This window comes from Hirundo rustica, chromosome 3, assembly GCF_015227805.2.
Source record: "Hirundo rustica isolate bHirRus1 chromosome 3, bHirRus1.pri.v3, whole genome shotgun sequence".
NCBI lineage: Eukaryota > Metazoa > Chordata > Aves > Passeriformes > Hirundinidae > Hirundo > Hirundo rustica.
Window position 1 is genome coordinate 54,284,412 of NC_053452.1, and position 25,019 is coordinate 54,309,430.

The 25,019-nt window shown below is 40.0% G+C and overlaps 1 protein-coding gene across 6 annotated transcripts in view; it reads right to left on the reverse strand.

Moving 5' to 3' along the window:
- The window catches only part of TULP4 (TUB like protein 4), a 155,958-nt gene that overhangs the window by 65,487 nt on the left and 65,452 nt on the right, over positions 1-25,019 (reverse strand). The gene's annotated exons all lie outside the window — the stretch shown is intronic.

The following is a 25,019-nucleotide window of genomic DNA, read 5'->3' on the forward strand; positions in this document are numbered from 1 at the left end:
CCACAGCCACAGCTCTCACCTACTAGCTTCCTCCATCATCCACTAACCCAGAGCTTCAGCTGGAAGCTGGATATGCAGCTCATGGCAACCACTGCCTCCTCCTGCTTTGCCCACCACCCAGAAGTATTTCAGCAAAACTCCACATCAGCACCATCCACATCCTTGCAGTTTTACCCCACTTTGCCATAATTTCTATACAGTAATTCCTTCAAAGTTTCTACATTTCTGTAGAAAATACCGACAAAAACGTTGTGCCCAAGTATCCATGATGCTCACACCCGACCACTGCTTGGCACGAGCCATGGCAGGGCATCCTGCCTGGCCTGCAGCCACGCTCCCAACCATCCTGACACTGCATGAATCACCAGACCCCAAACTCAGTGTCAGAAGAATGATTTTGCTCCTAACACGTCATTTGCCAAAGCTGATACCTTTGTTGAGCAGGATCAAGTATGATCCGGGGAACCCTGGGCTCCCTGCAGAGTGAGGGACGGCGGAAGAGGCAGCTACTGAGAAACCTTCAGTGCCCAGCTTCACATGATCTTGAAATATTAGATTTATCAGCACTAAAAATAAAACCATGTGATGTGGACTCACACACTGGAGAGTCTGTTGTTAATGCCACGAAACCCAATAGCTGAGAGATACTGTAATCATAAGCCAGTCATCTAGGGTTAATAATCTTATTTGCATTTATGACCCAGTTACTTAATGCTATTTTAACAGAAATCATGCCAGCCTTCTTAATCTTTCTAAAATTCTGTTATTATTACTTCATGGGCATATGCACAATTTATTAGGCATCCATTTCCCCAAACTCTCAAGTAGGGAGGGTTTTTTTCCATACCATTTCACTGATTCCAACCAGCAGGTTTGTATTATGCTTGCCATTTGAAGGCCAAATATCAGCATTTTCCATTAACATTTTGGAATTATCTTCTGGCAATTAAGCAGAAATTAGTTTCTTTTTTTGCTTATACAGCTTTCCCTTCTCATGAGGATTTGCTTTCCAAGGTATTTTCAAACGTCTAACTCATACCTTTGAAATCTGTATACAGCACCATTAATTATTGTTCAGAATATTTAGAATTATTCTAGAATACCATGTCACTTATAAAGAAGCACAACTCAAGAATAATTACACCAGCTCTGAGCTGAATGTAAGACTGCAGGTACTGTTCCTAAGGAGGTTACTATCAGGTAGAATGGCAAGAGACTACATGAACTGACTGCTGATATCTTCCAAGTGTCAAATTCATATATAGACAAATATAATTTAATCCAACCAAAATCTTGACAAAAATCAAGAATGACAAAAATGAACCGCTCATCACTATTTACTCACATAAACATCACATACTCACACGTATCCATGAAAACCATGAGCACTGAAACTGCCCCAATGAGATGTGCTTTTGCAGGTAAACAAAACCAATAATTTTCTTTGCTTAGGATTGATTATTTCTTTTAACAGTTTGACTGAAGACTTCAGGCAAAGACACCAGTTCCTTACATCATGCCTTCCACTCACTGTAAGTGAAACAAACTCCAGAACCCAAGTGCAGAAAGCTGTCTTGGTTTAGGGCCTTTTTAAGAAAGAAAGATCTTTTACTCACACATGTAATGCACGTATGACCAAAAAAAAAGCAACTCAACACCTTCTACCCAAATTTAAAATCACATCAGTTCCTAACCTCATTATATTTATGTTATCCCACCGCTGAATGCATCTGTTTAGCCACAGATCTTGGCCACTTCAAGAGATGCTGGGAACAACCCTTACTTGGGTTAGTCTGTTTGAATGCCTGAAAAGAGACCAAGCCCCTCTGAATTCAGGCACCACCCACACAGAGATGCTCTCTAGACTGCTACTGAGAATCAGAAGCAATTTCACACCTTGCATACAATTATTAATGAATTGCACCACTAACCTAACACTACGTTAAGAAGGAAGCACAACCAGCAACAGAATATGAAGATATCCCTGATAGCTAGTCTTAAAAACTTAAGTCTAATATTCCCTCCAAAACTGGTCAACATGGATTACAGCAGCTGTAAATATTTCTGATATCCATTAAAATAACCTTTTAAAAACCTTGTTGAATTCTTCAGCACAACAAGTTACTGCTGTAGTGACTTCCACACTTTAACCACAGATCTGAACAAGAATTTCCTTTTATCAGTTTTGGAATTTGCAACCTTCTGATTTCTTTAAATAGTCGCTAACTTCAGTGCTTTAAGACAAGCAAACAGAAACTTACCCCAATCTACCTTCTCATTACCATTTGCTGGTTTATACAGTTTTAGCACGCCTCTTCTCTGATTCATCTACTTTCTAAGGTAAATAGTCACAATTTTCTTCAGTTACTCTCCACGACTGAGACTTCCCCACTTCTTTTTCAGCTTCATCTTGTGTTCCCAGAACTCCCACTAACTCCTGAATGCTATTTTGAGGTGAGACAAGGGCGTTCTTGATATATTTTTATTCCTTTACCTCTGGTAACAATCTCCATGCTGTTCTTTATTACTTTTCCTATTCTTAATGACATGTTTTCAAAAATACTTGGACTTTTTCTATTACTATTATTTTTCAAGTCAGCCACATACTGAAAAAGAGCTTGCTATTCTCAGGTCCAGCTCCTGCCTAAGTGGAGCTCTCCAAGGGAGGGTGTAGGACTGGCAGCCTCATAGCTCTCCATGCTCAGGGATCAGACACCATTTAGGCAATTCCCAGTTCTGCCTTTCAGCAGGGCTAATGGGCCAAGCAAAATGGTACAACAGTGCTATTTCGTGCTTCTGAGAACAGAACAGTCCCCACCAGTTTGAAGTGGGGATCTGTCAACATACCACTGTTAATAGATCAAAGTGGGTAATGCCCCTTTTGCTTCTAGGTTCAATACAGGTTTTGAGCCATCTTAGTCATACCATGACTAATTACCATCTGCAAAGGACAACAAAACTTTCTAAAAGCTGTCATGATTTGAATCAAATGATTTTCCATATTTCAAAACACCTTTCTCCCTGTCATTTTGGCACCATTTCCTTCTGTGCAATCTCAATGGCTGCAAGCTATGAATTATGACCTGTCAGTAATGACTATTTCAGCTAATCTGCCAATCACCAGTATAAACTTACTGAGACGTAATTCTCTAGACGCTTCCTAGAGATTTCCAACACATCTACAGTTCCACATTCTTTTTATGGTATTTCTAATAAGGCTGTATATATTTTGTCCAACACCTCAGCCACCTCATACTTGAGCTCTCAATAAATGTGGGCATAAATCTGCAGTGAGGATTGGTAAAAATAAATAATTTAACATTTTTGCAATATTCTGCTTTCTTGAACTGCTCCCTCTGTGCACAGCAATCCACCCAGCAGGCCCATCAGTTGTCTCACCAACTTCCAGCTTCCTAATAATTTAAAGCCCATTCTTTTATTTGTTCCTCTTTTTCCCTTCAGCTGTGTGCTCCACTGCCAGCATTTTAACCTTCTGGGGTTCGTTTTTATGTGCAGCAGCATTACTTTACTCTCCTTTGGGAGTCCCACAGTTAAGCACCTTCTGAAGACAGTGGTTTTCTTCTCTCCAGGCAAGGTGCACACAAACAAACCACCAAGTTACTGGATCCCAGTTGCGACACCTCAGGGCAGAGGTACTGCCCAGAACCTACTGTGAATGGAAGAACAGATTCTCCCTTCCCTGCTTCTCTCACCTGAAGGACTACAGGGAAAGATGCTGCTGGTGTTAAAGCCCGTGTAAGGGAACACTTTTACTGTAACTTTCTCCCTGTTTGCTGGATTTCATAACACACCAGAAGGTTACAAAGTAATCTCATTTATAGTTTAACACATAAAAAAATTTAAGTATTTTAATGTGGTCATCAGGAGTAGAATAACAAATAATAACAATTCAACAGACAAAAAGCTGGAAAAGTTTAATATTTTTAAGTTTAAATTTGTAAATTTGGGGTCTCAAATGACTTTTGAATGCTTGTGTAAATGAACACTACAGACATTAACTAAGAAAATTAAGATTATTGAGAAGGTCTGTCTTATTGAGCTTATCTCCCTTATCCTATAGACCCAGTCTCACCTTTTCTTATGAGATAAGGAGAGTTAATAGCTCCACAAGAGATTCAGCCTGAATCACTGTGTCTTAATCTTCGCCCTATTCATCACAGATATAGTGTCTAAATTTATGATACTTTAAACATTAAAAGTGTCCCCTTGCAGTCTCTGAAGAAGCCACTGAAGAGTAAGTATGTTAAAAGTACAACATATACCCAAAAATACCCCCCCAAAAAAACACAAAAAAACCCAAACAAAAACCCCCAAACAAAAAAAAAAAAAACCCGAACAAACAAAAACCCCACAAAAAACCACAAAACCAACCATAAAAAAACCCAAAACAAAACAAAACAAAAAAAACCACCCAAACTTGCCCATTTTGTTTCATCCTTTTGTTCTTCTAAAGCATTACATGCTTTTACATTCTCTGTTACCCAGGCTGAACAGGGGTTTATTAGGCTATTCTGTATTGACGCCCAAAATAAATAATGTTTGACTTGCTCTAATGGGGCATTGCCTTCCCTTATAAGTAACCTGAGCTGACAGCCACAGTATGCAACCCTCCTGTTTCCTAAACAACTCCGCAAGTAATTCTTACTGTGGCACTAAACAGAATGAACAGCTCAGCTCTAAGTGAAACAAGAAAGGCACAAAATGGCATGACTTGATGCTTACTTTGGACAAAAAGTTGGCACTGTTGAACAGTGCCACTGCTGTGCTTAGGATCTACACAAACCCTCTCAAGGTTGGTTGAGAGAACTCTTCTAACTATCATTCTTTGTGGGAGACTCAGGAAGAGGTGCTGTATAAATTTGCTTCAGTGGGCAAAATTCCCACTTCAGCTACTTGTTCCCACAGCTGGTTCCCTTCATTTGTGCCAACGCAGTTGTGTGAGTGGCCCCACCACACATCAGATTGCAGGAAGAATGCCTCACAACTATCAAGGTGCAAGAAAATAAGCTTCTTGAAGAAGCTGCGATAGCACAAGGCTGTCCATGGAAGTGCATCCGTGCCCCTTTGACAGCACGGCAGTGACAGAAGCAGCCTGGCCATGCAGTGGAGCGCGTTCACCTCCTGGCTGGGGCCTCTCGCGCCCAACGCTGCTCAACTTCTGCACTGAGCTTCACCTGTGCTGTTAAACCCCGGAGCCAAAGACGGGCTGCAGTCCTAGAGAGCTCCAAAACCCGGGTGCCTTCTGAGGGAGCTCTCGGCACGCCTGGCCCCAGCCAAGAGGAAGCCTGTGCCGGTGCATGGCCCAGGCTGGAGCACCAAGCGCCGGAGAACAAAACCAGAGAAGCTGTGGTTTGTTTTCACAACCCCTGAACACAGGGGCCTTCTCTGGCCATTAAAGGCTATTCAAAGCAGCAGGAGGACATGAGTTAAAAGACGATGACCTGCTCTTCTCATCATGAGGCTGATGCATGCCTCAAGACTGTGTGCTCTGCTTCCTAACTATAATCAGAGAAAATATTCAGATCATGAGTGAGACTGGTGAATTTTGGGGGATTTTAGCACTTCTATTTTGGGTGCAAAATTATTGGCATCTTGCCCCAAACTGGCATCACAGCCAAAAACAGAATTCATGATTGAAAGGTTTATTTTTCTTTCTTCCACAGTACTCTTTCCATCTCCCACACTCATTATAAATAATGCACAACTCTCATGTGAAGTGAATTAAAAAAGGTTGAAGGCCAGAAATATATATACTCCACAAACAGATCCTAAACCCCTTTCTTTTTCTTCCTTTTTTTTTTTTTTTTTTTTTTTTAGCTAAATCCACACAGTTCTGACACTCAAGCTGTGCATACTCTCACTATTTAACAAAGCTCTCATTTTAGACTCATCCCTGCTCATACAGCCCAAGTGTTTGAAGTCTACATAATACTTTTAAGCCATTTCTGGTCTCAGAATCTAAAACCTGACTCTCTGGATGTAGGATTTAAGTAATTCTCATTTTTATCACGATCCGGTAAAATGAGAACCAAGCTCCAGAAATAAGGGTAAAACTGACAAACCCCACTTTTTTTAATCTTAAATCCACAGTCACTACACTGAGGACACAGCAATGCTACCCTTAACAACAGAAAGAGAGATTAAAAGGCTCCCATGGACCACAGACTAAGATTACTTCATTAACCTTCTCGATTTTTTTTAATTCTCTTGCTAAAAAAAAAAAAAAAAATTCCAATGCAGTTAAATCATCTTTTCTAACTACATTCTCTATTCCTGAAGCATACACTACTTTTTTGGTGTCCACTTTGTATCCCCACTTGATGATATTAACCACAATTTACAGTGCTGTATTTTGTTCACTAGTCAAGGTACTCCATGACTGATAATGGTGGACAGTGGAGATACTTATTTTAGGACAGAAATTCTCAACTGGTGATGAGTGAAGAGCAATTATGAATTATAGCTACGCTCTTCTGAAAAGAGATGAGAGGAGGTGATCCAAAAAAATGTCTTTCTGATGAGAGGTCAGTGTAGAAAGAAGATCCCTCTACAGTAATGGACTGAACAATCTGGAGTGGCTTAAGGGACTATTTTCAACCTGCAGTGCATAGAGGCAAATATTTTAACAGGTAAATATGATAAAAGCAAGGACATCAACTTGCCAGGGAGGTTTTTAAGACTCCTAAGCATAATCACAGGCACATTGCAAGAAAGGGGTTCAGCCCCAGAGCCAGGTTTGTAAGGAAGAACTCTATCATATGGCACAAAGACAAAAGCTTTCTCAAGGTAATGTTATACTACATGGAAATGCAACATAAAATATATATTCACTTAATATATTTCCAATATAATGTTTTGTGAAAGTTTCCTGAAAAAAAAATCTGCGTCTGTACTTTTTCACACAGATTTGAGGCAAAAGAATGTCAAAATACTTCTATCCAAGTTTTGGCTTCTAACGGGGACAGGTTACAGAGGAAGAGCTAGGACAAAAACAACTAAAGAAAGAGGTTAAAAGAAATACTGCCGTTGAGAAAGATATCAGCCTCTAAAGTTCACAAGCATCTGGTTCTTCAAAACCAGCTGAATTGGGCTTGTTCCCAGAAAGAACTTCTAAGCACTTTAATCTGCTCTTGTACCAGCTTCCCAGAAGGGTTTGGAGGCTTGTTTGAGGACCAAAGTTGCAGAAGCTTCTGGGAGCAAAGGAGCAGCACAGATACTGTGCTGCAGAGCCAGTCTACCATCTGCTGGCTTCCTGCCAGGCTCACTCTCATGACAGAATCTTAGAGTGGCTGGAGACTGGAAGAAAACTTGAAGACCATCTCATTCCAATCCCTGCCACAGGCAGGGACACTTTGCACTAGACCAGGTCGCTGAGAGCGCCATCCTTGAACACTTCCAGAGATGGGGCATCCACAGCTTCCCTGGGCAACTTGTTCCAGTGCCTCACCACCCTCACAGTAAAGGATTTCTCCCCCTTATCTAATCTGAACTGCCCTCTTTCAGTTTAGAGCCATTCTCCCTTGTCCTATCACTACATGCCCTTGTAGAAAGTCCCTAAACTTCAAAAACAAAAACAACAAAAAGAGCAACAAAGAAGGGAAGATTCTAATGTAATTGAAGAAGTGATGTTACTGCAAGGCCTTAATAGAATTAACTCTGCACTTTCTCAGCCAACTGCCTTTTGAGCCTGACTACTTTCACAGACTCCTGTGAATGCAGCAATGCACTGACTGCTACTTCAAAAACTGGTAGTAAATGAGACATTTTCTTGATCTCTATGCCACATATGATATCATCTTCTCTTCTAACAATAAGACATACCAAAAGCTTTCTGACCTGAGCATGTTTCTCAATGACAACTCGGACAAATGACAAGGGTTGGAAATATTCATAAGAATCGTACTAAATATAGCACATAAACCACTGCAAGGCAATTGCTTCTCAATGCTATACACCTATGACATTGACACAGATTCTCATTTGAATTCAAATCCAAATTCATACATACACATATACACCAAAAATCAGCATCTGAATCATCTACAGTACAGCACTGAGGTGCTTTCTCTGCTCGAAGAGAGCTGCAAGCAGTAAGAAGAGCAAGAATAAACAGGAAACACAAAAGCTCTTGTTCAAAGACCGGCAGCTGCACAGAGTTCTTAAAACATTCATGTAACAATGTATGACAATAAATGTGCTATTCTACAGTTTCCCCCTTCCTAGTCCTGTCTCTCACCCTTCCATGTTCCTGTGGTGCTGCCTGATCCCGCAGCCCCAAGATCACAGCACATGCAACACTATCCCAACAGCAACAAAATGAGTGCTCAGTGCCAGGGTCCAACTTGCTCACAATTACTTAATAAAGCCAGATTCTTTAGAATGATTTTATAAAAACTAAGTGTCATTAGGGAGGCCTGTATGTCTTTGAAATGACTCTCTACAAAGCCTGAGTCAGTCCAGCCTGCAGACACAGATGCATCCAGTTTTGGCCGAGCAGTGAGTCTGGATAATAAGACAGAAAGCTGTCCCTGCTACACCATATCTATTATCCCCAGCAGTTCCTTTCTTTCTTCTCATTTTCTCTCCTAATACAGTCACACAATGGTCCAAAGAGAAAAAGGAAACAGTCACCAGTCAGATAGAAAGAAACTGTCCTTAATAGCACAACCAGCACTTCTCAGCTCTTCTGTGAACTGTGGCTTTCATGGAGCTCAATGGCCTCTATAGAGGGCGGTGAGAAATCATTATCCCCAAATTATTGATGGGGAAAATAAAGCACATACTGGTGAATTAGCTAGTCCAAGATCCCACAACCTGTGAGTGGCCAATTTGGGATTAAACCTGTGCATCTGGAGTCCCAAACCACTAGCATCTCCAGCAGGGTGGCAGGTTCCTACATTAACTATACAGAGAGAATAATGAGGATCTGACACTGCTGAGGGTAAATGCTGGTCTTCAAATAGCACCAAGTTGATCAGGTGGATAAAGTGGTCATAATTCTGCTGGTATTTTCAGGTTCTTCTGCATCTCACTGAGTGAAAAGAACTACCTAAATTCTTCCGCTTTTAAACACTGAACATCAGTGTCCTGCAGTACCCCAGACCCCCATCTCTGCACAGTGCTAGGAGGCCTTCACATTTATTTACTGAGAAGAGACTCATGAATGCAGGGCTTATCATGACAATGGTAGGCCATGGTGTTTAACACTGTTTTCCTTTCCATATAATGCTTAAATTTCCTTAGCCCCTTTCTATCCCAACTCAGCCTATTTCTTCCCCACCACCAAATCTTTGTACAACCTCATTCTAGTCTCCCTTCATCTGCTTCCTCACATCCTTGTGAAGCACCATTCCTCCACCATTTCCTCTCTTTCCCCCTCGACAGCTCCCACTCCCAGTCTCCTCAATGGGCTTTCCATTTCAAACCCCCCTTCAGCAATGCCTTTCCTCACCTTCCCGTTTCCATTCCCAGACAAATTCACTTGTCTTCTCCTACCACAGCCCTTCCTCATGAATTCTGCTCTCCCCTCCCAACCGTTCCTGCCTTCAAATTACACACATCACTTTCATTTCACCTGCTCTCTGTTCTCCCTATTTCCACCCTCAGCTTGGTTGTTTCAGTGCACAAGCAGCTCATGCAAAAAGAGCCCAACCTCATCCCTGGAGCATCAGATACCATTGCACTGAGTTGTTTTGTGGGATGGATGCATGGACAGTTTGACCAGCACAGGAAAATATTTAACTGCTAAAATTTAAATTTCTTCCCTCACATTTCAAGGAGATATAAACTCGTCTAAAAGCAGACATGGGGAATATGGAGTCAGAAATTCTTATTCTTTGATACAGAGATAACAGAATTATTGAAAGAAAAAAGAAGTATCATCTTGAAACCAGACAGACAAGTAATAAAAATTTCAGCCCAAGAGGTCCCAGCTGACAAACCTGTAGGCACTATAAAACACAGCATCTAACAAGAGGTGTCAGACCACCTCAGTGACACACAAGCCTTTAAGCTAAGAGAGTACTTTGCTGCTTTACTCAGGACATGAAGATAAAATTCCCCTCCCAGCAAAATCTATGCTGTTAATTCAACCTGCACTTAGTCTAAGGAGCAGCAGAGGACATGTCTGCTGCACCCACTCCTCTCTGTGATTCACACGCTATACCTAACAACCTCACGTCTGCTTTGCTCCTGAAATACATCCTCTGCACAGAAAACTCCCAACATGGATTTTCCAAGCTAAATGCAACTGTGCCAAACCAGATCTCTCTATATTATATCCAGTGAAATTTCCATAGCAGTATCTGGTTTATTCACTGTTATTGTACAACTATTTGTCTTTAGACAGAGTAATTTTAAAGTCATCTAACAATAAAGCCCTCTGAAATTAAAATTGCTTTGCTTTGCTTTCCTGACAGCTTGACAACTACAACTTGAGAAGATGACCTCAACAACTTGAGAAGGACCCTCATTTTCTGGCAAAAAATCTGGTGGAAAGAAACACTTTTGAAAAAAATCAGTATAATGCTTCCAATGCAGGTTAAGTATTCCATGCAGTTACATTACCAACTCCAGACTTTTTCTAGGCTCTGTTCCTGCCAACCACCAAGAAATCAGATGCTTTGAATCCTGCTCACATTCTTCCCCAGCAGTTCCTCTCTAGTAAAGAGCCAATGTAAAAACACTGTATACCAAAATGAGAAAATTTTGTTCTCAAGTGAGAACTCAGTAACAACATACATGACGAAAACTACCTTGTGAGCTGTGATATTCCTGCTGTAAGTCAACTAAAAGCAAATTAGATGGAAAAAAAAATATTGCCTGGATTTGTTCACATATATGCAAAGATTTTGCTTCAATTAAACTTTTTTCCATCATGAATAATCCATTTAACTAATCAACATCTGACTTACTCTAAGGAACACTTCATTTGATGTAAAATTAAATATAAAATGAGAGCAAAAAGTAATTAAAGGAGGACATTATTCAGCTGTTGATTTATTCTCTGCTTTTTGCATAACTATTAAGTAACTTCCAGCATTTGCTGGTTGTAGATCAAAAACTAAAGCTATGCCAAACAGAGTTCTCAATTTAACAGTTCAGTGCAATTAAATTACTTTTAAAGACAATACTTCAGAGGGGTCTTTCTGGTGTTAAATTAGAGGCTGTGTTTTGCTCTCACGAACTGTCAGAAAAGAAAGTTATGTACAAAAGAAAACAATACATGGATGAAGTTAGTAGAGGGGCTTGGGATTGACACAAAGTAAATTAAAACAATGCTGGATTTTTCTTTTCCAGAATTAAGCAAATAACCATATCGGTGCTTTTTTTGCCTGAGGCATTGGAGGCCGTTCATCCAACCTAAAAAAATCCAGCAATCATTCAAGTTTGGAGCTGTTTTTTTCAGATACCAAAAGTACCCCCAGCAATGCTGCCGTGAATAATAAGACAGTGCACTGGGGTTATTGTACGACAACCTACAACCAAGTTCAAAGAGGAGAAACCTTGCTGACCTGCAGAAGTCCTGCCTGACTTCCAGTGTTACTGTCAGGAACACAGAATACCTCCTAAGGGAACAGCAAGAGCAGCAGCTGCTTCCCTTCATCAACACCCACTCTCTCCACACCGACTTTGAGCAAAAGAGCAAAGACACATTCAACAAAGGTTCATACATGCTCCTATTTCCCTTCAAGCTAGCACCAAATTACAAGATAAATGTAGGGAGCATATCAACACCTAAACGCATAACGCAGTCAAACACCTAAGAAACATCAGGAGATGAGACTTCTCTAAAGCTTGCTAAAGAAAGACAACAGATGTAAAAATAAAGTCAATAACAGGAATTTGGCATTTCAGTCAGAACGGTTACAACAAACTATTCCATTTTAAAATCTATTTTTAAATCTCACCAACTTCAAGAGCTATTCACACTGCAGTTTTACTGAATGCTCCCATCAAAGGCTAATGCGATCCCTGAAGGATTACAGATCTATGCATGACACTTCACAATTCCATAGTGCATTTATAGCTCAGGGTGGCAATACATTTTTCAGGCCTTTTTTTCCCTCCAATTATTATTATGATTTCTTGAAAGAAGGAATTTTAATTAGCTCTACAAAAGTTAAGGCAACGGCAAATCGAAAGATTTGTACAATATTAAAAATAGTAACATGAGAGTTACTCCCTTCAAAGTACAAAGGGCAAACCTACTGAATTCAATCATGCAGCTGTGCAGACACCACACTTTTCATGCAATGTCTCCTACAAGGCCCCTGGAAACCAGCTCTGGCGTTCTAATAGTTTTAGTCCATAAAATAGAACCTGGCACCCTTAATTACAAAAGCTTACTATAGGAAAGTTCATGACCCGTGCTCTGGCCATATGTTAATACAGTCAGAAATGGCTCATCGTTATATCAGAAAATGTCCAACATGCAGACTGAGACACTAAGCCTCCAAATGGGACAGCGACTTCTCACTGCCATCACAGGAGAAGCAAAAGACTCAGATCTATGACTTCCAAGAAAAGGAGCAAGGGGGCGGGGGGGGAAAGTAAACAGTTTTGAGAAGGAAGAAAAAAAAAAAAAAAGGGGGGAAAAAAAAAAAGAGACAGCTATCTCAAGCCCTTTTGCCCTTTTTTACCCCAAAGTGTTCTGTAGAGAGTCACATGTAGACTAACTCAAGAGTCAGCAAGACATACTTGAGTCTTGGTTTATGTAACTGCATGAAGGTGCTGAACTGAATGCTCATGAGGTCTAGAGCATGAAAAGGCACTACACAGAGATTCTTCTGTTGCCTCAGCAGATGAGAATCACGGCTTTCCTCTTCAATGAATTAACATTTTAGTAACATTAACATTTAGTTTAATCAAGTAGAGAAAATAATCTACCAAAAAGGCAGCCGACTGCCTTACAGGAAATCTCGTCAGAGATCCTTGTATTTCAAAGAAATGACCCTATTTAACAGATCAGATGGCATCTATAACTGAATAAACTATGGATCAGTAATTCCTACACAAGTGTAAGAATGAGAGAGAAGGAAAAGAAGATTTAACTACAAATGAAACCTCAGTAAACGGCAAGAAAAATGGTTGGGGTCTAGCAGTTTATATTTAACCCTAATCCTCTTCCACCTCTACACCTAAGACCAGAGATCTCCTTGTAAAACATCTCCTCAGCCACGGGGACATCAATTTCTAGCAAGCTACTCCATAAAGGCTAGAAGGAATACCTGATTTAACCTAACAGGCAGACAGTTGTTTGCCTGTTACATTTTTTGTGCCTGTTACATTTTTTGTGCCTATGTGCTACATTATACATTGTATTGTATAAAGAAAGCTTCATAAATAAAATAAAAAAAAAAATTGCTTTTACCTTAACCTGACCTAATGTGAATTATAAGGCAAGTTAAAGGAATGCCTGGGAAGGGAGTTAGCAGACCAATATTTCAACACATTTCCCAGGGTATTCCAGGAAGGTGGCTCAAAGCGTGGGCCAGTGCAAACCTCCTCCCTGGAAAACATGGCTAGGGATGCAAATATGGCATTCAAAATACTTGGGAAAACACCTTCCTTTCCAAAGAGTGTAACAGGCAACACATCATTATATTAATAATAACAGCACATAAATTCTGAGGAAGAGTGAGTCATTCCTCAGTCCACATCTTGAAGAGCAAACAGATTAATCTGGATTTATGACAGAGTTCTTGTTCCAGCTATAAAGTATAACCCTGATGTTATAATATAAACTGATATTAATTTAAAATTCAAGTTCCTACAGCATGTGTGTTTTCCTCACCTTTATCCCTCTAGTTAACATCTGTGACACTTCAACTCTTTCATCTGTGTACATCTCTCCCACTTCTGCACTCTCGCCTCTCCTTTCTCTGCATTTTGATTCTTGCAATGATTTCAGTGGTGTACGTGCTTTTCAGCACCATATGATCAACTACAAAATAATTTCTTTTTGTTATCTGTTGATAACAAGAACTATTGAAAGCTCCAAAATAGCAACCTCAGTCAAAGCTGAAAAATGGCCCAGATGGATGGCATTGCCTCTGCCAGACCGAAGGGGCATGAACCACATGGTGGGATGTGGACATAGAGGTCTCTGCTGAGCACAGCCCCAGAGCCATGAAACTCCCTGGAAACAGCTGCCTACAAACACACTTTTAGGAAGCTTAGGAAGAAAAATAAGGACAAATTAATATTGCGGTCCTTTTGTTTTCATTAAAATATCTTATTCCGTTATTCCGAAGTAATCATCCATAGGCTCCAGCCCCATCTCTACAGGTTGGTAGGTGTATTTACCTGTATCTTCTACATCACACAGTGTATTGTTCATATTGGTATCTGGCTGCCTGGGTTGGCAAGCAAAGAAGAACAATATATGAGAGAGAACTAAAGCTTTATAGATTAGGAAAGGGATGAACAATCTGAGCTTACATCTAGGCAGACTTTGCTCTCAGCAGCTGGTCTCCTTCAGTTTTTAAAAGAAATCCTGGACACGAAATCTCAGAAATACTACCTGCAATACCATTGGAAAAGTGAGATTGGAGAGCTGAGGACAAGTAGAAGAGTAGTCTTGAGGTGGAAAGAAGAGCTGTATTATTCTCCATACTTTTGTTTCCTTCTTGAAACCAAGGCCACTTCTGTCTTACGCTGTTAAAGGATAGGAAGCTTGTGTTCAAACCTAAGTCAGGACAAAACCGTAACAAATTTAAAAGATAAACGTAATTGAAATCAAATAAAATCTCTGCATCTAATTTTTCTTTCATTCAGTAAATTCTGATATCACAACATTTTAAAAAGTGGATTGCCCATGGTAGCTAATAAAGACCAATTGGCTACACGCTCCTTTCTTTCAATAACTGCCAAAACACCCAGCTGGGTCAATGAAAAGTTTCCTTCAGCATCCAGAATCTGCAATTTCAAGCACTTTAAAAGATACATATTTTTCTTAGCATATGAAAAATGTGGCTTTCAAATAATAACCACCACTCAAACTGTAAAGATGCTGAAGTTCATATAATTTTCTTTTACGGGCTTCATACAGTTAGGCACATTTAAAGAATGTGCTCTCTGAAACCTGATTGAAATCTGAGTCAATTGTCTCAATCAACTGGCCCTTGAGGATTTACATTATCTAAGTATCTAATTTGTAAAAATCAAAAGAGATTAAAAGAGTCAAGAAAAAGGTGGAAAACCAGTGCTGACCTGGAGAAAATGTATGAAGAAATGCATCCAGGGAAAAGGCATTCCTATCCAGGAAATTAGCTTAAAGGTATAGAGGCAGGTGCAACGTGGCACACTGACAGACAACAAACACTCAAGCTGGAAGATCACATCATCATGGATTAACCTCAGCCAGCCACCAAGCCCCAGGCAGCCGCTTGCTCACAGCCCTGCCAGCGGGATCAGGGGAGAACCAGAAGGGTAAAAGGCAGAAAACTTGTGGGTGAAGGTAAAGGTAATTTAATAGGAAAGCAAAAACCACGCACACGAGTAAAGCAAAACAAGGATTCACTGCTTCCCATGGGCAGGCAGGAATTCACCTGCCTCCAGCAGGGCAGGGCCCCATCACATGTAATGGCGACTTGGGAAGACAAACACCATCATTTCAAACATCCCCTCTTTCCTTCTTCTTCCCCCCAGTCTACACACTGAGCACGATGTCACATGGTCTAGAACATCCCTTTGGTCCGTCTAGGTCAAGTGTTCCAGTTGTGACTCCTCCCAAATTGCCATGCAGCCCCAACCTTGCCTGTGTGGTACTATGAAAAGTAAAAAAGGCTTGGTTCTGTGTAAGTCCTCTTCTGTAACAACCAAAGTACCTCTATATTATCAACTCTGTTCAACACAAATCCGAAACACAGCCCCATACTATGTTCTGTGAAGAAAATTAACTCTACCCCAGCTGAAACCAGCGCAAGCATTTACAGAGACGTAAAATTACTGTTTCAGAGGCTTTTTTATAATTTTTATCCATGAAGCCATATTACAGAACTAAATGAACTCTAAAGAATTATATTAAAATAGAAGCCTATTAGAAGAAGAAACTTTTCTAGCAGACAATTCAGTGGGAGTGCCAATATTACAGTTACAAGAAACAAACTTAGAGGCTGTATTATCAAGATAAAAATACAGTCAATGAGATGAATAGATGATGACTTCATAGGTTTGAATTTCATGCATCATTCTGCCAAGAAACACTGCTGTACCTTCAGAATCTCTTCCAGCTAATGACCTAGGGGCAATCCTAACCCTAAATGTACCTAGGGGCAATCCTAACCCTAAATGTCTTTCCATGGAAAAGCACTGTTTATAGTTGGTAGGTGCAGCACACCAACACCAGTATTTGTGTAAATGTGTCTACTCTTACACACCTGGGCACTGTGCAGGCACTGACAGATGAAGCACACTTTCACACTTTCTACTTAGAGCTCTGCCCATGAGGAATCGTGGTCAGTAGGTCTTTGTGGCCCTGCAGTTATACAAATAAGCCTCCGGTTTACCCTCCAAATTCATAATTGCAATGGAATTGCAATACTTTATTTTTTTAATTGTCCTTTCATCTCAATTAAAAATAACTTCTAGTCAGACATATCTGCTTAGAAAGGGAGACTGTGATAAATATTACATATCAGTCACTCTGGCGTCCCCAGTTCTGACATCCAATGCCACAGGGGGTATATATATATATATATATATATATATATATAAAAAACAAAACAAACAAACAAACAAAAAACAACTATTCATAAAAACTTCAAGGAAGTACTGAATCACCTCTACATAAACAGGGTGGTGAATTCTTTCCATTTCAGAGAGAAATTTTCCATGTCATATTGAAAAGGCAACTAGCCAGGGAATACAGCACCATTTGTTACTCTTTTTATCTTATTTAGAGGTTCTCAATAAACTGCTCTTTTTAACCCAAGTCCTGGCCACAAGGCCATTTGATTTCATTAGGAATAAATGGAATGCTATATATAAACTGCTTCATCTGTTTTTCTAAAGAGGTCTGCCTGTGGCTGCCCTGGAAGCGGACACAGTGAATGCCATCAGCAAAAGAGATTAAAGTATCCCACATGACAGCTTGGGAAGCAGTGCTTCAGAAAAATAATTTAAGGATGACAAGATTATTGCACAGGCCTGCTGCAGCCTTATTACTTTTTCAAAGACTTTATGCAAAAGGTTTATGATATTAAAAAAATATTACTACACACATTTTAAATAAATGACATCTGTACATATGCAAACATTATAAATTCCTACAGCTCTTTGTAGTATTACAGCAATAAAAATGAAAACATATTCCTAGTCACTAGTAATAAAAGTGACCAAAGCCCACAGAGTTACATGGTTGTACCTGGGTCCCAATTGTAGCCCCTTCTGACAGCAGGAAAATAAAAGGGCATGACTAAAGGCAGCAGAACGGGCAACTGTCCATCTGATTTCTGTGACTGAACAGAGTAACAAAAGCACCACTAAATGTAAATAAGCATTACTAATGCCTCTAGCTCAGTACTGCACCTAAACCCGAACATTAATTGTGTTTACTGTAGTAAGACTGAAGTGTATGCTCAAATGCTTCAATGGAGCACGGATCATAAAACTTGGCTCTTCATCTCACTTCCTGTCCCACATTCAATGTGTTGTACCACACACTGTGCTACTTGGACTCTGGGAAGTTGCAGAGTCACAATTCTTGAAGATGCTCAAAACCTGACTGGACACAGTGCTGGTCTGACACTTCTTTGAGCACAGGGCTTGGACTGGACAATCTCCAGTTGAAACTCGATTATTCTGTGATTCCGCATAGTTACAGACTTGAGTAAATTCAGGAGAATGAGGTTTTATCCCATTCAAATATTGGTGTTGGAGTGGAAGGGCTTTTATCAGAAATATAATCAGACACAAAGGAAACCACTATGGCCACTCTGCCCCCTTATAAGTGTACACAAAACTACTTGTTTGATGTTCATGCACACAAACACCACAGTGTTTGATTTTGGCTTTTCCTGGGGTGGCTGGAGTGGTGGTGCTCATTGTGAAAACATCCTATTCATTTTTATGTCAGAATTGTCAAGCCTTCTAAGCCACTATAAAAGATATACCCATATATGACCATCACACGCTTTGAAGATATGAAAAGGGGAGATATTTTTTTCCTTCAGTGTATAAAACTCTTCATTGTTTATTTTTGGTAGGCTACAGTCAAATACAGGCTGGATAATATTCCAGAAAAAAAAAAACCCTATTTTGTTAAATGTTTCATGCAATTTCTGCTTTTCACAAAAGTTTGAGAGAGCACAAATTACCTGGTTCTCCAGTACAATCAATAAATAAAGGACAAACAGGACTACATATTTTCTTAAATATGGAATACTTCAGGATATACAGAAAGAAACAGCAATAAACTGCTTTCTTCTCTCCTACATTATCTTCAAACGCGAGGTCCAAGTCAGGTCAATAGCTTCCTAAGAAAAAGCCTAGTTCCAGAGCAGCCTTTAACATGATGGTGCTTCTAAATTCCCTAATGTACATGTGTCTGTAGAAGCATACTATAATTTTAACCGTTTTGTGAGACAAGATGACAAAGCACCATCCACTTTTCCTCCTTTTTCTTCCAGTTCCTGATATGTAAGATCAGGAAGCCAAAGAGGCAGAAGCACATTCCTGGCGTTGTGCTGCCCTAACCTTTACTCCCCTCCTCACGTCCCTGTCAGTCACACAACACCAGTGAGCGCGTCCTGTACCCATCGCATGTATTATTCAGGAGCTGTTATCAAATCGCGGACATGCCAATGTCAATCCTGTGACTTCAGTGTCCCTGCATGTTCCACACTAACAATGTACTCCCACAGCAACGCCCCAATACAGTAATATTCCGCATTCTCGAATTAGTATTTTAAAGCCAAAGCATCTAAAGCTGAATGGAAATCTCAGAAAATATAGATTTTTCAAACCTTTGCCACAAGACAAAACTATATTGCTCCTAGTCAGATCCTTAATTCCCAGGGTTCGTTATGGTCCCTGCTGAGCCAATCTAAATGAAGGCTGCTCCAGAAAGGAACTGTTCCTCTCCTGCCTTTTCTCCTAGCACTCACGTAACCCCAGGGGCTAAGATGGCAGGAAAGTGAAAAATAAATAAAGCCATTTTTAAAAAAAGATAAAATAATTGGGGGTGGGAGAGGAGCCTGCTTTTTGCCAGTCAGCAACCACTAAATTGGCATTGCTGTACAGGAGACCGTATCCTGTCTCACAGTCATGATTGTCATCATCACTCTCGACTCTCCATCAGGCCTTGGAATTTTATCACCAAGGATAAAAACACTAAAGGCTTACAGAACTATGTATCTACCTCTGAAACATAATTTTCCTGAAAACATTTTCTAACCCATTACTTAATCATACATGTATATTTTCCACAGTTTGTCCTCGAGCTTTTTATTTCAACATCCACATACATTCGCAAAGATCCATCACAAGTTAAATTCTTGCAAGAAAATCATTAGGAGGAGATGTGTAACAGTGATGATAATTACCAGGCTAAACTACAGCCAATCTATCAAGCTCCTAAAAACAGATAATCCACGTCTAAGCTCATTAATACAATAATTGAAAGATGCCCCAAGGACTAGGACATAGAAGATATGACTGGATGTTTACAACGGCCCATTCTAAACTCAAAGGCCTGCGCACTCTTGGCCAAGAAGCAACTTGAAAGAAAATACAACTTCAGAGTTCCTGCCCCATGACTTCCTGGTGCTCCAGAGGGAGAGGAGAAGCTGTGCTGAGAGCAGTGCTGGCACAGCTCGTGTCCCCAGACATCTCTGTGACCCTCAGTGGCCCTGCAGAGACGGCTGCCCCAGTCACTCTGCTGCCCAGAATGTGGCTGCCAGGGGAACACAAGGTACCAGCCAAGGGTTACTGCTTCTGCTGCTATCCTGCCTCTCAGGCTTTCCAGAAGTGAAAAGGAAAGACAAAGAACTAAAAAACACCCCAACGTTAGATCGTTAAGGCAATGCTAAAACAAACACTTTGATCACCTTTCACTTGAATGAAACACTGACTGGTATGTGAAAAATTCCAGACAACCAGGCACAGATTCTTTAATTTCAAAACCTTTAAGCACTTGCTAACTTACCTAATCAACCCCTCTATTACATCAGGTTCATACCTAAGCTGATCATTATTATTGATAACATTCTTGTCACACCCATCCTGCCTCTGATTACTTACTAGTATTACTAGTCCTACAGATGTTCGGGAGATATTTTAAAAAAACATGATCTGCCAACATTTTTTAAGCTGCCCTTACATAACCCCAGCTCCCCTTTAAGTTAGAGCCTGCGCATGACCCAACACTTTCAGCACTTTTTACTAAAAGCTATCCCTCTTTGCTACCTCATCACAGAACTGAGGTGGGAAGGGATCTCTGGAGATCACCTTGTTTCTGCTCAGAGCAGGGTCAGCTGAAGGCCCTGCTCCAGCTCAGGGCTGTGTCCAGCCAGGTTTTGAGGAGCTCAAGAACGGACACTCTGGCTGCCTCTGTGGGCAACATCCTCCAGCATCTGATCACCCAAGTGACAACGGAAACAGAGGTTTGTGCTGCAGTGTTTAGAGGGCTAACTTAATAGGAACAGTAGGCACTGATGGCAGAATTATTAACCAGCAGTAGGTGGATGTGTGCCTTAAAGATGTTATTCCAAGTCGTGATGGACTCCAAACACTCTGCAAGCACTATGCCCCTTTTTATGTGTCACACATTTCACCCTGCAAACAGTTCAGCGTATTTCGGCGTTGAGCCTCTAAAGTTATGGTGTAATGAAAGCTACACATTGTTTCCAGCAGCTAATTATCCTCCCGCTTGTCTTTTTATTGTCAGCACGGCTCCTAAATTATTTTACAAAAATCTTTCCATAATACAGAAAAGCATAATATAGAAAAATGTTGAAGTATATCCACTGTTTTCCCCAAACCATGTTTATTTATTACTCTTCTGAACAGTAGACATTAACCAGTTTCTATTTTCAGGTCTAAATTTGGAAGGCAGGGAAGAATATAAATATATTTGTTTTTACCTTTGCTGCTGCTCATCATTATGCTGAGGCATACTGCTATTTGCCAGGAGGTAAAAGATGAAATTAAGTGGGAAACAAGTCACGCAAATGGAAGAGATAACAGACTGTGAAGTGCACCAGCCAAAAATAAACAAACATAGCATGCTTTCTTCCTTCAAGACAATTATTTTCAGATGACCTTTCTCAATTTTAGAGACCAATAACCATGTGCTACAGACCGATAACCACGTAACTAACAGAGATCAGCAAAATGTGAGTTCTATGAAAAAACTCTCCAGAGACTGACTACTGCTAGTACTGCATGGTAAGATATAAAAAAAATCTATTAATTAGACAGATTAGGAGTGGTTAAGCAAAAAGGTTGACTGCAAGTTTAAGCTAGCATACAACAATGCAAATATTAGCAAATGCCAGCTCTTTAAAAGTTCTTGTCATTTGCCTAATTACATATTTTTAGCATTGAGTTGTAAGACAAAATAGTCGAATGCATCCAAAACTCATTGCAAATAACCTCTCTCTCAAAATCTCATTTAAGAACATCAGATTCAACTTATAGAAGCTACATAATTCCAGGAGGAAAAAAACTGCTAAACTGAAAGAATATGACACTTTCCGGCTGTGGAAAAACCTGCCTTTGGAACAGCAGGACTGCAGGCACGCGCACCTGCTCGCGGCTGCTGTGCCCGCAGGCACCAGAGCGTTCCTGTCCAACGGGGCAGAACGCATCTGGAGGCACAGCACTGCACCCATCAGAGTCACGCTGGAGCCCTGGGATCGACTTTTCTCTCTTTGGCTGCATCACTCAAAATGTGTCCTGCCGAGAGCAAAGGACCCAAAGAACAAACCTATGAAATGTTCTATCGCTGAGAGCAGACAGCCACAGCACATATGAAGAAGATCCGAGGAAGACAAACAGCTTTAATTCTAACATTACTTCTCAATTTCTTGATTTTGCATCCATGCTTTTTTTCCAAATAAGAATTTCTTGCTTCCTTCATTTTTGTTTCCTGATTTTTTTCCTGCTACAGAAGAATTCAGAATTGCTCTTTCGTGACATGATGAGCAACCATGACAGCAGATCTGACTCTATATAATTTTAGGTATGGACAGAATGCCATGTAAAGCCCACACAGCCAGGTGTGCAAACTTACTTAGGTGCATTTCCTTGACACCAAGTTTCTAAATGACAGCTTCAGTGTGTGGCCTGGAAGTGCATGGAATCGGGACTCAGTTAAGAGAGCCTAAGCTGCAGGTAACTGAACTCAGCCATAGAGCTACCACATGATTCAAATATGCAAATAACTATTTGCAAGTTTGGCTGAAATCTCGGTCTCTAAGAGGGTCTCTTTTCCTGCCTTTTTTTTAATCCCTGCTTTCTTTCCCTCAATTTTCTGCAGCAAACCCCCCCCCCCCCGCCCCGTTTACACAAATTAGAAAGGAAAAAAACCCCTTCTTCCACAAAATATTTCCATTCATTTGAGTAACGTTTATTCAGAGGTAAACAGTAACATATAGTTGCTTAAATGCAGGCACTTACCACTTGATTTTCTAGGCACTGAAACCTTCTAGCAAATATAAATCTTTATATGATTAAAGTCATGGAGGATCACCAGCCTCAGGAATCGTAGATGCAGTGCCTTGCCCTCCCAAGGCATTCAGCTTGGCTTTTTCAAGTATAGATTTTTTTCCAAAAAATTTTTTTTTTCAGATGATCCCCATTTTTCAGATGTACATCATGATTCAGCCACATAGCACTAACCTGTGTGCATCTGTCAGGATCAATTTCAAGAATGGTTTTCATCCCCTACTCTTCCATATGAACAGATCTTAAGGATCAAATTCAGGAACAAAGACAGTACATTTACATACAAATGAGCAGTATTCTAATCCAGTAACTTCATTCTCTGACTTGTCTGGATAATTCAGATGCTATTTTTATTTCTGCAGCATATTATCTCTGTCTTTCAAGTAAGTAGATATATTGAAGGTCTGCCCAGGTGCCTCCCTAACAGATTTTATCCACCAGATAACTTATATTTTAGCTCAGCAGGAGATTGTGTCTTTAAAAATAAGAAATGAGGCTAGTAACAAAGTGAGACAAAAACTGAACTGCATATTTATGGACTGAGATTATAAAATGGACTAATAATCAGAAAATTAAATATTTACTAACATGTTTTGTTTTAGCAGGCCCTAAAAATAGTATTTCAAGATTTGTCTATAAAAACACAGTTGTGGAGGGGAACAGAGCATTTATATCTATCTTAAAAACCAAATTTCTGGTTTTGATCTTTCTGATACTGCAGAAATACCAAATACCATTTTTATACACTGTAAGGCTTTCCAAGTAAACAAAAAATCCAATTACAGTTACATATGAATAATACCAAATATATCAACATCTGCAAGTGCAACGCTTGCACAAAATGCAAAACTCAGAGGTAAGCCTAGATATAAATCATATTAAGAACAGGTTACTAAAATGCTGAAAATCTTGCTTTAAATCATTCCTGTGTCCCAAGGGATCTCACTGTAAGAATCTCTCATACTCTAAAAGCTTCCTGAAATCTCATGCATCATTCAAAAATTCTGCCTATTTATCTGTTTAAGGATTAATGGCTATGTCATCTTCCTCTGCTCTTTCTAAATTAACAGGGACTGATGACTTTTGCTCTGTAGCAGAAAATTCCATTAAGAACCCCAACTCAGAGGGATGGCCACATCCCAGGGCACCTGAAGGAACAGTGATGCAATCTTGCTTTAGGAAAGATGACAGTCCCTTTCTTTTAAAACTATCACCATTCTTCTGTAGGGAAGAAAACAGGAAAGGCTTTGCTAATCAACATGTAAGCCTTCCTTTTTGCCCTCTGGCTATAAACTTAGGAGAAAAAAATGATAGAAAATACATATTTCTACATGTTTTAATTAGTCAGTCTGATCTGAACTGGAATACAACACTATTATTCACAGTCAGAGCTTTCTGACCACTAAGGCATATCACAGAGGAGCAGTACTGCATACATTTTAAATTTCTGAGCTTAGAAGAAAGCCAAATACATGAAATTTAACATTAACTCCAGGACCATTCATGTCTGGGAGACCCTCTCCTTAATGTCAGGCTGTACAGCACCCAGTATTTCAAACATTTTTGTAGATTCTCCTAAATTAATTGTGCACATCCTAAACATGACTTTCATCTTAATGAGGGCTTGCACTGCGAATATATGGTTGAAAAATTAACTCTCTAGTAAATTCAACTTTTATTCTGTTGAGTTCATATGATAACAATTTCCTGATTAAAGCCTTCAGCAGTCTTTGGGGACTTACACTAAGTACCAGCCTAAAGAGCTCTCTTACTTATTGTGAGGTTTATAAATAGAGAATGGAGCTTATTATTATCTGCAACTACTTACGATAGTGCTCTAAGGCTTCAACTAAGACAAGGATCCCACAGTGCAGGATTTTCTGCAAATACTCTACAATAAAGTGTCCCAAAAGTTTAAAATCTATATATGAACAAAAGGGTACAACAAGGGAATTAATACTACTCATGCTTTATAAAGAGAAAATCAAACCAGAAAAAGGTAAAGTGATTGACCAAATTAGTCACTTACCAGAGACTGTGCAGTTGGAGCTGGTACCAAATCATCAGCTATTGCTTACTGAAAGACTGTCATCCTCCTTGGCAAGCTTTTACAGATAATGCTGAGGACTCATGGTCACTCACTACTACATAGGGAGAAGCTTTCTTGGCCATAAAGGAGCAACCTCTCAAGGTGCCTAAATGAGCCCAAACCTTTCATGTACACACGAACCCAGCAGTGAATGAAAAGAGCAGAAACACTTCACTGCAAGGAAATGACTAAGACAACGTCTCCTCTAACCCCAAAAACATTAAGATTGAAACTGGAA